Source organism: Lontra canadensis, unplaced genomic scaffold (genome assembly GCF_010015895.1).
Source record: "Lontra canadensis isolate GAN:19392208 unplaced genomic scaffold, GSC_riverotter_1.0 scaffold44, whole genome shotgun sequence".
Lineage (NCBI taxonomy): Eukaryota > Metazoa > Chordata > Mammalia > Carnivora > Mustelidae > Lontra > Lontra canadensis.
In genome coordinates, this window is record NW_022631038.1 from 9,607,192 (window position 1) to 9,619,192 (window position 12,001).

General features: G+C 36.9%; 1 pseudogene; it reads right to left on the minus strand.

The window, feature by feature from the left end:
- Positions 1-10,296: 10,296 nt before the first annotated feature.
- LOC116876179 lies at positions 10,297-10,901 on the minus strand (annotated as a pseudogene).
- Between the last annotated feature and the right edge of the window lie 1,100 nt (positions 10,902-12,001).

The following is a 12,001-nucleotide window of genomic DNA, read 5'->3' on the forward strand; positions in this document are numbered from 1 at the left end:
ACCCATATTCATGTAAGAAAATCTTGCTTAGCTAATGTTACATATATCTCTGCTCTACATTCTACTCTAACTCTGAACCATGGATTTAAAGGTGTCTTAGTCCCTTGTAAGTTCTGTTCTCATGGTCAATCTCTATCAGCTTTATAAGACAACATGGAACTTGAATAGAAAATAGCTTTTATAAAAATTCCAGGGTGATCAGTGTTTGCAATGACAGTATCAAAGGCTCACATCCATGCAATTAATTATCTTTATGCTATTAGTCATGACCTTCCCCTTTGAAATGATTGCCTACCATCTGTTATTTCATTAAATATTAAATCTTCGTCACTGAGCAGCAAGCCAATCTGCCTTAGTGAATTTACCAAAATTTACCAAAAGCATTTAAAATCTCTTTATGAGAGATGTAATTCTTTAAACTGAGTGTTCTTTTAAATTCCGGATAAAGGGGCGCCTGGGTGGCTCAGTGGGTTAAGCCGCTGCCTTCAGCTCAGGTCATGATCCCAGGGTCCTGGGATCGAGCCCCGCATCGGGCTCTCTGCACAGCAGGAAGCCTGCTTCCCTTCCTCTCTCTGCCTGCTTCTCTGCCTACTTGTGATCTCTGTCTGTCAAATAAATAAATAAAATCTTTAAAAAAAATAAATAAATTCCAGATAAAAAAGTGAATATATGCAGGTAGGGTACACTGCTACCAAGTTATCGAAGTCATTAGCTGTGCAGTCATACAACCTTTTCTAAAAGTCTATTCATAGCTTAAACCCTACATTATCACGGTATGTATCTATTGCAAACGTTGCCCATTAAAAATGAGGCTGTGTGCATGATAACTATACAGGAGCTTTATTAATAACTCCACAAGGAAACAGAATGCTGCCATTTACAGCTGTCACAGAACTGCCTTTGGACTGTACTTCTGGATGCGTGTTTTGTGTACGACTGATGCCTCTGTGTTCCTTCACCTGATCACTCTATTTGCATTCCCTAATTGATTTCATAATCTACATTAAGAACAACTTAACTTGGAGCACATGGGGACATGATTTTGATAAAGCCATGACAACACGCAGGGCAAATAATATATACTGCATTAAACTTCTCCTAATGTATTCATAGTTTTCAGTGAGGCATTGATGTGTGCTCTCAGAAAAAGCTAGTGAGTAGTGTTAACCTCACCTTCTGGCCAAAGACGAGATTTCCTAATCAAGGGTAACTCACAACAAAATTGTCCAAGTGGTCAAGGTCGAATACCTGAGACTTCAACCTAAACTAACCAGTTCAGGCAGTATTCACCGTGGGTGTCCAATACAAAGCACTCAGTGTCACAAATGTATGCTGAATAGGACTATGGGAACTCAAGCAACAGTCTCTAAGGCCAGGCAGACAGGCCAGCTCTAGACAAAAACCCAGTGACTAGTAACAGAATCACACTATTATCAGAGATAAGGTCTGAGAATAGAAAGTGACACGAGCACGTCAAAGATTCGATACTTGAAGAGGTACTGGGAGTTGCGTGTGTCTTAGACCAGAAACTCAGAATGCAAATCAGCAGGAACAGAACACTTCAAACAGAAGCACATGGATTTGAAATAAGGTTTTGCAAATCAGGCTCGGAGAGTGGGGTGTCCCTGCTCGGAATGTAAGTTTTCAGGAGAATGAACTGAAAGTTGGGGAATGGACATAAAATCTCAGTGTCAGCACTGGAATACAGAATCTGGCAGCCGTTTGACGGAGGAGATTGCCTGGTACCTGAGGAGCCCTCCAAGTCAAGGGCAGAGATGAGCTAAAGAAGGTCCTTGAGTTATCGACCACCTGCCTCACACCTGGAGGGACCTTATCCCCACAGGCACAGCTGAGAGTGTAGGGACATCAGTTGCTGGCCCTGCAGTGGTTTGTTGCAGAAGCAAAGACTGGGGGAATGAGAGAGGACATTGGTCCAAACAATGCTAGTTTTTACTACTGGTGATGTTGATTATTGCATCTTATCTATTATGCGTCCTCTTGTTGCCAAAAAGTCATACACTGAAAAACCAACCTTCTTCTCTAGCTGTAATTCCTAAATTCATGTTCCTGGAATGGAGACCGACTGTCTCCTTCGTTGTGATTAACAGAGCTTTCTTAAGAACAGACACCACTAGGTCTCAAGCCACTCCTACGGTATTATTCAGAAAACCGTATTTTCTTAAGATTCCTGGATGATTCTGGTATCTATCCAGCTTTGAAAGAAAAAAATGCGATAAGGAAGAATGCAGATAGAAAGATTAAAAGGGTAAAACTGTCAGGATCTGAGTCATAAGGAATGCATTTCCAAAATATAAAACATCTGACTTCAGAAGGTGACCTCTAACAAGGGAAAGAAAGGCACGCAGTGTAAAAGGAAGAAAGAAAAAAGTCAAGAGAGCTTTAAAACCAGAGCACCATTTGATTTATATTCACCTAAGGAGATGGAAAATGATTTCACTTTTTCAAGTGAATCAGCCCACAGCTTTCTGGTGCTCTGGTGTTGGGGGATTTTAAGTCATGTAATTACAAAAATAAGAATGAAAAATTCTTAAAACACAAAAAGGGTAAAGGAGACAGCTGCTGTGTGTGGTCTCTACTACAAGATATCTGATTGTAGTCAGACTTGACAAGCAAAGGGCAGAAGTAAACAAATGAAGAGAACAATTTTATATAGGCATCACCTCCAAGGCTTGACATGTGAGGGGCAATTCTTGAGTTTAATGACAGCGAAGTCAGATAGCTTGTGGTAATAGGGAGCCTTCATTCAGTAAAAATGAATCGTTGGTTAGGTAGGTAATGACATGAGAGATTCATGGAAATGTGTGAAAAGTTTAGAAGGGTCATACTCTAGAAACATGGATTGTGTTCTGAAAGTGTATAGGAAGTGGGTTTTTTTTAGAGAAAAGGAGAACTGTAACGATAATTTCATTTTGAGGACTGTTCTCAATAAAGAAATAGTACGTTTAGCAGGTGTTTGAATGCGTTTAATGGGATTTGTCACAGGGATCCCTTAAATCTCTCTGTTCTTCTAGTAAAGCTATTTGTACTTCTCTGAGTATTGAGATTACCTGAGGTGATGGGCTCATGCTGAGTCTCATAGAAATGCTGGCAACTCACTTTTACTAGTTTCAAATGTGATTTGAAAAATTCCACAGGTGATTCTAACATTTTGTTTTCTACCACATTTCTTATCAAGCGACGACTTCGGTGAAAACGTAACAAAAATCAAACATTATTCTTGATGGAGATGCTGTTTGTACATGGCTGAAAATCATAATAGGCATGGCTAAAAGTCATAACAGAACTCATTTGAGGAGCATTTTGGTTGGATATTAATTTTATTTTTATTTTTAAAGATTTATTTGTTTGACAGCGAGAGAGAGAGAGAAAGCACGAGCAAGGAAAATGGCAGGCAGAGGGAGAGGGAGAGGCAGGCTCCCCACTGAGCAAGGACCCTGATGTGGGGCTGGATCCCAGGACCCTGGGATCCTGACCTGAGATGAAGGCAAGTGCTTAACCCATTAAGCCACCCAGGTTACCCTGGATATTTGCTTTAAAGAGTTGAAAAATGTAAAAACCGTTGTTTGGATGACCTCTGGGAAAGGAGATAACAGTTGAGGAAAAATATATAACTATGTATAAAGTTTTTTTTTTTAAGTCATTCATCCTGAATTAATTAATTAATTAATTAATTAATTTATTTATTTTTAATTTCTTTTCAGCGTAACAGTATTCATTGCTTTTGCACCACACCCGGTGCTCCATGCAATCCGTGCCCTCCCTAATACCCACCACCTGGTTCCCCCAACCTCCCACCCCCTGCCCCTTCAAAACCCTCAGACTGTTTTTCAGAGTCCATAGTCTCTCATGGTTCATTTCCCCTTCCAAGTTCCCTCAACTCCCTTCTCCTCTCTATCTCCCCATGTCCTCCATGTTATTTGTTATGCTCCACAAATAAGTGAAACCATATAATTGACTCTCTCTGCTTGACTTATTTCACTCAGCATAATCTCTTCCAGTCCCGTCCATGTTGCTACAAAAGTTGGGTGTTCATCCTTTCTGATGGAGGCGTCGTACTCCATAGTGTATATGGACCACATCTTCCTTATCCATTCGTCCGTTGAAGGGCATCTTGGTTCTTTCCACAGTTTGGCGACCGTGGCCATTGCTGCTATAAACATTGGGGTACAGATGGCCCTTCTTTTCATTACATCTGTATCTTTGGGGTAAATACCCAGTAGTGCAATGGCAGGGTCATAGGGAAACTCTATTTTTAATTTCTTGAGGAATCTCCACACTGTTCTCCAAAGTGGCTGTACCAACTTGCATTCCCACCAACAGTGTAAGAGGGTTCCCCTTTCTCCACATCCTCTCCAACACACGTTGTTTCCTGTCTTGCTGATTTTGGCCATTCTAACTGGTATAAGGTGGTATCTCAATGTGGTTTTAATGTATAAAGTTTTAAAGTAATTTTATAATTAGGAACTGGCAAGAGTAATTCCATCCATCAAAAAAAAATCATAGAAGAATCTTCTAGAAAGGAGTCTGGAACTAAAGAACTGTGGGAGAAACTGACAGCAGAAAGCAAGCTTTTCAAGGGAGGATGGGCACATTGAGGTTTAGGACGGCCTGCAAAAAAGAAAACAAAACTGAAAGAAAATTCAGGGAACACCTTTTAAGTGTCTGTGTGGCCTGAAGCATTTCAAGGGTGATAGAGGTGAGTGAAAGAGAAGTAGATAAGGAGATGTGCAAGCAGGCGGGGAAGGAACACAGTGATCCTAGAATGCACTGATAGTTCATTTAATAGCAATTGGAGAAGGAAAGCAGAAGGATTGGAAGAAATATTACAGTGTGTAATACAGAGAATTTTTTTAATTGGCCCCTATGCTTATTTTGGGGATGTCATGTCTGTGAATGTGGTGAATGTGTTTCCAGTTCCTACGCATTACAATAGCGTGTTGGGAGTCACCGTGAGCTGCAGATTTTGTTGACTATTTATTTCTTAATCTCTGTGCCATGAGTATTATCTCCCTATCCCCCTCCAACAGGTAGGTGTTGTTGTTAAGGATAATGAAAGCTGTGTGAAAGAGGCATTATGATTAATAGTCAAATCCGGGGGGTTCTTTCTGTAGGACCCCTTGGATCCATGAGGGCAGCGATGAAGCTGACCTGGCCTGGCCATTTCTGTGATGGGGACGTGTCCAGTCATCCATGGGGGTGGGGGAATGGCGTATCGGAGAGTGGGGACAATGACCCAGAAGCACACTCTCTACCAGTGCTGAAGAAGTCAGTAACCAAGCAAAGAAAGAAGCTGATCACTTTCCTATGTCCTCTGTGAAAAGAAGTTAGAATATATTTCTTAGCATTTCCCATAGTGCTTTAAAGCATACGTTTCTGAAGGACAAAAGGACGTGTTTTTTTTTTTTTTTTTTTTTTTTTTTAATAATTTACTCTTTGCCACATACACTGTCCCTTTCTCCCCAGGGCTCATCCTGCAGTTTTTATAGCTCTGATTTCAAGGGGAAGTAAAGACAGTATGACAGGAAATAAACCACATTCAAGTAATATAATAACTGGACTCTTGCTCTAAGCCACAAAATTGGAGCAAATGTCCTGCCAAAAAGGAAGAGAATGCTTTCATGCAGCCCTTCTCAGCATGAAGGACAGGGCTACTCAAGAAGACAATAGAAAAATGTTACACACACACATCTTTTCTATCATTTTCAAAAGAGTGACTAACACTTAATACAAGAAATTCTTATATGAATCTAAATGTGACTTTGATGAAAGTCATATTTGGACATTCTCTTAGGGAGCATGGTATGAAGCCATAACTAGAGTGATTTTTAAACGTTTTTTCTCTGTTTAATCGGTTTAATTAGATTATCCAAATTTATTATGTAATCGTGAAACTTAAAGTTTTGTGTTGCCTATTACTAACATTTTCACTCTAAAATCGATACATAATTTCTTCGACTCTCAAAGGACTTGGGATAAATTTGAAAGAAGTTTTTTATTTTATGAGATGTATATTAGGAAAAAAGGTAGAGTGCAGAGCTATTTTCTGTGAATTTACTTCACACTTTCCCTTAGAGATCTAACCAAAAACCCTGAAATTAAATCATCAGGAACCTTCTTCCAGTCTCTCAAGACCTCTAATTCCTTTTATTATATCTTTTTAGTAAATGGGAAATCTGCTTTTATTAACTAAATTATCTTCTTTTGTAAAATAAAAATGTCAATGCATTAAAATTAATTTAAGTTAGTGAGAAAATAATTATGTTTTTCTGTGTTATAGTTAGAATACTCTGAACCCCACTTTAAAGGTTAATTTCAGAATTATTTCTTTTTTTTAAACTCAAACTTGGAGTTTAATATTTAAACCATGCCTTATAGTTATTTTTCTTGAGGCAATGTTTATTTCTACGAGTTCTGTATAGTGGATTTTTCTGTCAGGCAGGGAGAATGAAAAAAATACTTTCAATAACTTCATTTAAAGACAAAATACCTTGGGGGACAATTTAGATTTCATAAACCCATACTCAATGAAGAAAAAATACCATCAAATCTATGAAAAGCCAAATTCCATAAAATCTCATGGAGACCCTGAAAAATTGACCTTTAAAACATTTAGAAATAGCAAGGAGAAACCAAAAAATTGTTATTGTTTATGTTCTTTAGAAAAACTCATTGTGCTGTTTTCTTCAAGGTTGAATTTTTTGTGGATATTCTTAAGTATGCTTAAATGTTTATAATTTTACTGTACTATAACACATATGCTTTCTATAATCTGCTTGGAGCACTATTTTCTGGGTATATTATTAATGCAAGTTATTTAATGGTATGCATATTTGTACTTTGTAAAATAATATTTTCTTAATTTTATTTAAAATATTAGCATATTTAATTTATAAGAGTTATAATCCCTGATAATTACACTTAATTTAAATACAGAATGTATAGTAAATACATCCTGTAAATACAGGAAGTATAAATTCAGGATGTTTATCAAGAATTTGTTTTGGAAGGTAAGATGTATCAGGATTTCATTTTATCTACCAAATCTACATATTAATAAACTTCTTTATTTGCAAACCATTGTTATCAATCATGCATGTCTTATATGTATTTATCAGAATATATTGTCATGTTCAAAGGCACTATAAAATGATATCTACCCCTATTAAAGAAACATTTTATGGCAAGTCTAATCAACCATATTTATAATCAACAAATATAACCAATACTAATTTCTACTTCCCAATCTTATAACATTTCACTGCCATTTCCTACATTTATATATGCCATATACACACAAATGTATACAAACACATGTATATGTTCTATATCTGTTTGTGATTGTGTTTTTGCATACATGTGCGTATATATAAATAAAATTCCATGTGACTCCTGAAGTTGAGAGAAAACAAGTTTAATTATTCTTGGCAAATCCTTACAATAAATAGAATACAAAATAGATAGAAAATAATTTGTTAAATGTGATCTTTAAGATAAAAATAAATAATAACATTAATAAAACAATTCCACAAAATGGAAGAAAAATACATTTTAAAAAATTAAAAACATGAAAACATAGTCCAAATAAAATTTAGGAGAAGGTGACAGAAAGCTCTAGCATAATGATATTCACACTAAGTGTTAATGAACACTATTTCCCTACTAAAAGGTGAATATTGTAAGATTTAGCTCAAATAATAACAACACAGAGCTGGCCACAAGCTACATAAGTTCTGGTTCCCTATTTATCATTTTCCGACAACACCTTGGCATGTATTTTCCCCACAGCCTGTTGCTGCCCAGACAGGGTAGAAGTCTGGCGGTCGTTTGGCCTCTGCCTGAGTGAGTGGAATGGGGCCACAGTTCTGTCTTCGGAGGATTGCTTAACTAAAGCTATTACTTTCCAAAAAGTTTATTGTCCTGCCAAGCTCCATCTTTCTTGCTTCTTTAGCTAGAGAGCAAAGGCATTTGGGAGCTTTTTGAGTCTGAACCTTCTGACATCTCAGGGTTGTTACCTTCTGTAGATCCATGTTCAGATTATATGAGGTTAAAAGAAAATCCAGACAAACCATCCCCCATCATTTGAAGTCCTAGCATCCATAGTTTGCTTTCTCTCCACCTTTGAGAGGTGGATCGTAGACAAGGGTGAATGAGACTAGCGTCTAATAATTGTGACCAGAGACAGACAATGAATGAATGGTAGCTTGCAAAAATGGGATATATTCTTTCTCTCCCTGCATTCTTATCCTTTCAAGGCAACATTGCAGATTCTCTCATCTTTATGTAGAATCTCTTTTCCTTCCTTTTGAAGCCAGGTTGACCACATGACTCTGTGTGGCCAGATGGGTTGCTAGAGTACATGAAGCAAGAGGAAATGAGCAGCCATTTTTGCACATCAGGGCTTGTCCCTCTTTGCTCCACTCAAGACCTTGTGGCTGCCAGGTTCATGGGCTGAAGCTAGTCTGCTAGGGAATGAGAGGACACTTGAAGAACTGAGGTGACAAGCTAATAGTGAGTGAGTCCCAAGCTTGCCACTGACGCATGCATGATGCCAATCATGATCACCGGAGCCTGCCTCAGTCCAGAGTGACAATCCAGCGGACTCCAGCCAAAGATTGATAATAGGCTAGATTGGTGATTCTTTCTTAAACTGCAGGTTTTGGTGTCATTTGTTAGGCATTAAAAAGGAACAAATTTAGACACCATGACGAAAGAGACAAGATTATCAACAAAGAAGAAAATAGTAGCAATACACATATCCGCCAATACAGTGGGTCCAGAATATAATGAAGAACTTCGTTAAAAGAGAAAGAAAGAAAGAAAGAAAGAAAGAAAGAAAGAAAGACAGCTCAAAGAAAAATAGTCACATACTTGAACAAACATTTCACAAAGAATACCCAAATATCTAATAACTAGAGTTAAAGATCCTCAGCGTCACTGGTCATAAGAGAAATGCAAACTAAAGTCAGCGCACATTTATCAGATTTACTAAAAGAAAAGCATTAGAAAATTTGAAGAATCAAGGAAGATGTTGCTGAGCAACCACATTCTCATAAACTGCTGGTGGGAGTGTAAACTGGCATTTTTAAAAACTGCTAGTCAGCATCAACAAAAGTTAAAAATACACTTACCCTGTTACCAAGCATTGTCACTCCTAGATATAAATCCAAAAGAAATGTGTCCATATGCTTATGAAAAAACATATTCATAGTAGCATTGTGCAAATGGCCCAATTCTCTCCAAACTAGACACAAATATCCATCAAAAGAGGAACAGATGGGGGCGCCTGGTTGGCTCAGTCACGTAAGCAACCGACTCTTTGAAATCTAAATGGTGGTTTTCCATGGGGAAAGAATGATTATGAGGAAGCATAAAGGAAACCTTTGTGGTTCCAGTGATATTCTATTTCTTGATCTGGGTGTTGGTTACACAGGTGTGAACAATTTGGGAAAATATATTTATTAAAAGGATAGATATCACTTTATTAAATGTTAATAAAATGATAAAATTAATAGCTGACTTAACACATTTAAATATTAACCAATATCTTCCTAAATAACAATAAAACAGCAAAAATATCTGAAAATGTTTTAAATCAAAGTAATTCCCTTCCATCTTGCAAGGCATTTTGCATGTTATTTTTGCCTGGTACTTAGTCCAACTTTATTTAATATCCCTTCAAGTTAGACTTTATGATTTTCTTGCAATTCACAATCAATGCACTTTACATTTATTCAAATGTTTAACAATGTCTTTGCTACCATTCTTTGTACACATATTTGTGTGACTTTTGATAGCTCTCATTTTGAATATATAATTCAATTGTTCTTTCCACACTGGTATTTTAGCTGTGATTTCTGTCTGAAAATGTCTTTGTTTTTAATTGTTAGATGTTGTAACAGCTTATTCTGTTTGTTTTTTGTTTCTGTTAAAATGTTTAATTATTTATTTGCATATAATCTGTATTTTTAAGGGTGTTTTTATGATGTACTTTTTGTCTTTGGTGTTCTGAAATTTCCCTTAATTTCTCATACTTAAGATTGTGGGCTTATTAAAGTTAAAGCTTCATATGAATACTGGAAGATTTCTTAGACACCTTTTTTTTAAATATTACTTTTCCCATTCACTGTCTTCTCTCTGGGATTGCCAGTGGAAATATGTCGGGATTTTTCATCCTTTTATACTGTCTTTTAAGTTGTCTTTCAGACTTTCATTTTTTTCCCCAAATCAATACAGCTTTTACTGCATCTTCAAAATATCACAAATAAGTCAGAAAAATCATCTGGCATCTTGCTGTTTCTGTAGCTGGACAACTTGGATCTTCTCATCAGGCTGCTGAACTGTTCCTTTTCAGAAGCATGGATACCACCCCCAAATTTTCTGATATTCTTGTTTTTAACTGTTGTGACTTGCTGAATCAAAGCAGCTGAGTTTAATACAAGTTCAAGGTCATTCCCTTCAAGAATTAACTCATCTTTCTGGGCTTGAGACACTGAACAAGTAGCACCTGGTCTCATCTGAGCCCTGCAGATATATTTTTCACCCCACAAATTTCAGATTTCAACAAGAGAACCACTCTCCTGAATAACAACGTTGATGGGGCAGTGAGCATGATAGACTCATCTTGTAAGGGAAGCCCAGTGTAATGCCCTTGACCGTGTTCCTTACATGATTGCAGATCCTATGGACAGTAGCCAGTGCTTTTCTATTTCCCACCATATCAACTCAGAGCCTCTTCTTTTTCTTTCGAAGGACACTGAGTTCTGCACTGATGTGATTGACATCACTCCTCTGGGGCCCTTCACAGTAACAGTGTGTCCTTTCGGAGTGATGTCGACATTTTCTGGAATGTCAACAATCTGATTGCTGAGAATGGTCTTCATTCGCATAGTAGATATGGCAAAGGGAGCCATGCTGTCATCTTTTAATCCTTTTTCGTTGCATCAGTACAAATTCCAATGTATATGCCTTGAGTTAACTATTTTTCTTAAATGCATGTATTCTCCAGCTTTATACATAATTGAATATTTTTCTTTTTATTCTTTTTATTTCAGATTCTGTTTCATTTTCAAAAATGACTTTTTGCACTATGTATATTTTTGTTGTTTTTCCTCCTGCTTTTATATCTTTAATCATTTTAAACTTATTTTTATATAAAGACCAACAATTCCTTGATTTACTTTATCTGCTTGCAGTATCTTCTGTCTCTTGCTTATGGTATGTTGTTTCCTTCTGAGGTGTGTAATCTCAAATTGTGAGTTCACATTTGTTAAGACTTTATCTGTGGAACAATACAAAGTCTAGTGAGATGGTATAATCTGCTATCTTGCTGAAGGAACATCACAATACTGTACCCATATTTTATGTTACTATTTAAGGTAAGGGATTCCAAGACCATGAGCTTCTCCCTATTTGAAGATGTATTAGTTTGCTAGGGTGATCATGACAAAGTACCATAAACTGTGGCTCAAACAAGAGATTAGCACCTCAACATCTTAATTAGGGGAAGAGACATAAGTCACCTCATAACAACCAGATGTTATTTATCCATTTTTTTAGTTTGCTACCTTTTTTTTTTAAGATTTTATTTACTTGTCAGAGAGAGAGAGAGCACAAGCAGAGGGAGCAGTGAACAAAGGGAGAAGCAGACTCCCTGCTGAGCAGGGATCGTAATGCAGGGTTTGATCCCAGGACCCTGGGATCATGACCTGAGCTGATCATTAGGCTTAACCACCTAAGTAAACCAGGCATCCCTATCATTTAGCATTTATAAAGGAAGGTCCACATATTTAGAATAAACTTGTGAACTTTCAACACATTTTGATAATCTCCAATGAAAATTGAATGGGTAAAAGTGATCAAAAAAACTTTCCTCAATTTTGGTAGATTAGGTAACACTGAGATGAGTTAATAAAAAAGTTAATTTTTCTGTTTTAAGATTATGGTAACTATAAATCTAATATGGAGAACTTAATGTAATTAT